Below are 4,946 nucleotides of genomic sequence, written 5' to 3'. Positions count from 1 at the left end.
ATCAGAGCAGTGGACTGAGTGGTGGGAGGAGGGGTGGTGTTGACTGCAGAGGCCTCCTGATCCAGAGCGGTCTTAACAGGCACCTGCCTTACTATGGGCTTAACAGGTTGCACAAGTTGAGGAGGGAATGTATGCATACTTGAACTAGGTCCAGCTCAGAGGGGTGTTCACCAAAAACTCAGAGGCCCAGCAACCTGCTACCTAGCTCTGAAACTCGGGGATGTGTCTCTCCCTGTCAGCCTATGGCCTTCAAGTTTGGGTCAGAGAACTGAAGAGACGACTCCTACTTCATACTCTAGTCAGTGTCACCAAGGGAAAGTGCCCGATGCCTCACCATGAAGGGAGAAGCCAGCAAACAAGGGTTCTCTCTTTATACACACTACAAGGTGCCCATATGTAGTGTTCATTCTAGCCGTAATGCCTGCGCGTTCTGCTCATTTCTTAGGTGGTGACCCCACATGGTGTGAGAACCCTGATGGTCTTCTCCTACTTTTACTTTTAAAATTCATTATGATGCATAGAAAAGAAAAAGTATAATTTAATGAAGCACTAAATATAACACCACCAAATGATATTATAGCCACACAATGTTTTCTATTTACTTCCACAAGTCAGAGAAGAGGTGATATTTGTGTTTTGGGGTGTGGCTTATTTTACCTAGAATAATGATCTTTAGTTGCACGCATTGTGTTGCAAATTCCAATGTTTTATTCTTTTTTTCACTTTAATATTTATTGTTTTATTGCTCTGTTCATAACCGATATTGATTTTGTCCTTTTGCTAAAAACGCATTGTTGATTTGCGTGTTTAAATTAGGGGCCTTAAATATTCCTTTTTGGTCTTTTGTTCTGCTTACTCTTTTAAGAAATGTGATGATATGGAGTGTGTGGTTGTGCCACATGGAGTGGCTTGTGCTGCCTTCTTGAGTATGTGGACATATGATTGTTTTTAGTGCCTCTGATCATATTTCCCTACTCAACTTTTCTGCTGGATAGCACTGAAAAGCTTTTGCTGATCCTCCAGACATTCTTTTCAGCTTATCCTCTGTCAATGTTTGTCACTGCTCCAAGATTGGCTCTGTTTCAAATCACCAAGCTTTTCCATGATATGCTCCAGGGTGTTGGTCACCGTGAGCAGAATGCTTCTCTGACGCCCAGAGGAACAGTCCCTGGTGCCTTCTGCCTTCTTTTTCATGATTTTACCTAAACAGTCTGGTGACATTATGGAAGAGTTGATCTCTTCACCCTTCCCTGGGGGAGTTCTGCCATTGGTTTCTCTTCTTGCAGCAGAATCAAAAGCAAGGATGTCAGCAACAGGGAGAGCAGAAATCTGTGCATTGACTACCTTAAACTTTGTTATTAACCTGTGTATAGGATCCAACAGCTTCAATTTTTCCCTCTTAGGGATGTGGTGTTCTGGGGTAGATATCAAGAAGATGCAATGGTGAATCAAAATGTAATGTTATGGATTTCTTTTTTGAAGTCACTTACAATGTAAACAATTAAAGTTAGTCCTCCATAATAAGATCTGTCTGTCTGCACCCCCTGATGAAAACAGCTCTCAATTTTTGAAAAAAAAAAACAGCAAAAACAAGCCCTGTATTTTGTTGAAGTGTATAGTTGGGCCTTCTTTCCCAGAGATCCAAAATCTTTAGCGATGTCTAAAGAAGCACTAATCAGGTAGTTATCTGAAAGATGGAAGGATAGGCAGTTAACTTGTGAACTTGATAATGCGGCAGCATTCTAGTCATTCTTTTACCCCAAAGTGTTACAGTATGGTCAGGATCTGCTGAAGCTCTACACGTACCATTAGTGTTAAAATCCACAAAATTTCCAAACCCTACTGAGTCTGACAAGTTATTACACTGCTTATTTGTTTTGTCCCAAATTCTAACAATGTTATCCACTGTCTCAAGTTTTAACAGTTTTGTCCTTACTACATGACACAATTAGTTTTCCATAAGATAAAAATCAAGTTGTTTGCCATGCAGGCTGAAGTCCACCAAAGTGATAGCCACTTTGTGCTGTTTAAAATCACACTCCAGAACGGGGTCCTCTGTGGAGGAAGCCATGGAGCAGCAGAAGGTGCTGGGCTCTCCCGCCAGCTGAGGGAAGCTGGGATGGAGGGCAGGGAGACCGCAAGGCACACAGAACCATTGGCCCCAAGAGTCAGTGCCTCCCAATGTTTTGTTTTTAACTTGGATGTCACTTATGAGTGTGCTCAGAGGACCAAAATATTCATTTGTATAATTATGCACATTTCTTGGCATGTTCACTGCACTTCAATAAAGTGTTTAAAAATAAAATAATAAAATGGATGCATTAAGAGAAGGGAAAGCCCAGGGTATGTTGCTTCTCCCCTCTGCTGCCCCTGATGATCCCAAACCTCATCCAATGTGCACAAAGAAAGTGACCAGAGAGTAGTCTCTCAGGCTCCTTTTCATGGGATTGTCCCTAATATACTTAAACTGGACGTGAATAATAGCAAACTATGAGACAAAGCACCATAAAGGATGAGGAGAATGGATGGAGAGAAAGTCATAAGTATCCTCTTGTGTGGATCATTTCTCATTTATAGTTAATTTTATGTTGAAATTGTGAAATAACTACTAGCAAAGATGGCAGAGTGCATAAGTTCAGTGATAATACAATGGAGGACAAAAATACAAATTAGAATCAAAACTATCTACATGCTCCTCTGGGTGGTTTATGTTCATTCCTGTTGGCTGCAATGGGTTGCCAGATTTTCAGGCCACACATTATGATAATGAAAGTGAACTATGTCCCAGGTCCACTACCACTGAACCTCAATGGGACTCCAGTGTGCAAGTGGGATGCATACTATATCAGGAATAGGGTCAGGGTGGTGGTATCATGGGCCAGGGCATAACCTGAGATGCCAGCATTACATATGGTAGCAATTTGAGTCCCAGGTGTTTCACTTCACATCCAGCTCCCTGTTGATGGCCTGAGAAAGTAGTGAAGGGTGGCTCAAATGCATGGGTTCTTGGACCCACATGGGAGACTTAGAAGAAATTCATGACTCCCAGTTTCATACCTACCCAGCTCTGGCCATTGTGGTCATTTGGGGAGTGAACTAGTACATGGAATCTTGTTTTCTCCCTCTTTCTCTCTCCCCCTCTCCCCGTATGACTTTCAAATCTTAAAAAAAAAAAAAGCAGGAACTTAAGAGCCTGCTCTGGTTTCTGCTAACACCAGCATAAACAGTAAACAGTTGCTGACATCTTGCCTTGCTTAGCAAGTGGTAATGACCGTACTTCCCAGAGGTGCAGACATGGAGGATGGAGACTAGTTCAACTGGATGGTGGATTAGGCACTTGACATGAGAGGTGTAAGCATGTATATGCAGACATATGATGATGCTATAAGAGGACTTTGGGCAGCCCTAAACATGCTGGATGAGTCAGTTCCTGGTGCTGTTCTTGCTTACCTGGGAGTGAGCACAGCAGGAGCTCCAGGAGCTGAGCAGGGGCCTCATGTCCATGCTGTGTCCTGACTGGTACTGACTCCTGCACAGGCTGTGAGCAGCTTGATCATAAGTGTGTAGGGCAGTGGGCAGGATCCTGGGATATGCAAATCAGTATGGGAATGAGGTGACTATATCATACCTGTACTGGAGTTATGTGAGACAGTATCTCTGTCTGCAGAGAACATACAATGAAGTCTGAAGACAGTGGGGTGATAAGGTCTTCAAAAGACTCTCAATTGTTTTCTATGTAGGAAAAATAGTTAATTCTGCAGTTAGAGCATTTCTGTGTGAAATGATTTTATGTTTTCAATGTATGGAAACTCTTACCTGCAGCTTATTCATAACCATTTTGTTATGGTCCTAAGCCATTGTCTGTACCATGTCAAGTGGTCACAGCCACGTAAGTCCTGTAAAAAGCTGGTGTGACTCACAGACCTACCAGTAGCTAAAGTGATGGATCTCTTCTATTACTCATGGGCTAAATGGGCTATGCTTTCACTCCAATATTCTAGCCCTTTATCTGAACTTTGGCATTATCAGCTCAACTTATCAGCTTGACCAGTGATGTCAGATCTGGCTACTTCTGCAATCGGTTTTGTTCCTGCCTTCAGCTTTGGAAGCCTGGATTGGCATAAACTTGTGTCTACTACTCCTACTCTCCTCCCCCAGCATCTTCTCCACCAGAGTGTGACCAAGATTACAGCACCTGAGAAGGTGCTCCCAGCTTCCCCTGCCCCACTCGGAGGCTCAGATGCAGCTCTTATGGAGCTTGGCTAGCCAGAGAAGCCCTTGGGGAAAAGTCAGTTTATGAAACCCTTGGTTTTTGCTCAGGGCAACTGCTATTTACTGCATATCTCTGCCACACACCACGAATGCCACTCTCATCCTCATCAGCCATGAATGAGGACATCATTCTAACCCAGATCTCTGAATCACTAAGAGATTTAGTCTACACCCCCCTGGCAAGACAGTGCTCACGTACTGGGAGAGATAACCCCAGCAAACCCTGGGCACTAATTGGAACCCCACTGTCTCACATCTCTACCCTGACTCTAGGAATCCCAGCCTAGCTTGGCTCCATGCCAACTACCTCAGCATCAGTGCACTGAAACCTGGGTTTTCTGGGGAGTTTTCCTAAGGCAGGAATACAGATGACCAAAACGTGCTGGTTTGGCCTAGGAGTGAATCTCCTGCCTTTCAGCTTTGGGCCTGAGCCTCAAAGGAACTCGATTGTAGCAGCCAGGAAGGATCCACTTTCTGAGAAATTTAACTTGAAAGGGAAAGAACTCTGAGGAGGTAGATGAGGCTGTCTGTGAATACTCTTGTTCTTTACCCCTACCTGGGTTTCCACCTATGCCAGACTGTTTGAACTCTGCCTACACACATGGCTAATGACAGGGCCTGGGATAAGCCTCCTCAAAAGCAGCCCTCAATGAAAAATGATAGAAGCAGATGCA

General features: G+C 43.8%; 1 pseudogene; it reads right to left on the bottom strand.

Moving 5' to 3' along the window:
• Positions 1-975: 975 nt before the first annotated feature.
• Positions 976-1,961, bottom strand: LOC121164961 (annotated as a pseudogene).
• Between the last annotated feature and the right edge of the window lie 2,985 nt (positions 1,962-4,946).

The sequence above is a fragment of the Ochotona curzoniae genome, unplaced genomic scaffold (assembly GCF_017591425.1).
Source record: "Ochotona curzoniae isolate NIBS_2020 unplaced genomic scaffold, NIBS_Ocur_1.0 contig_883, whole genome shotgun sequence".
NCBI lineage: Eukaryota > Metazoa > Chordata > Mammalia > Lagomorpha > Ochotonidae > Ochotona > Ochotona curzoniae.
The sequence above is the reverse complement of the archived record's forward strand: the minus strand, read 5'-3'. Positions and strand labels throughout refer to the sequence as shown.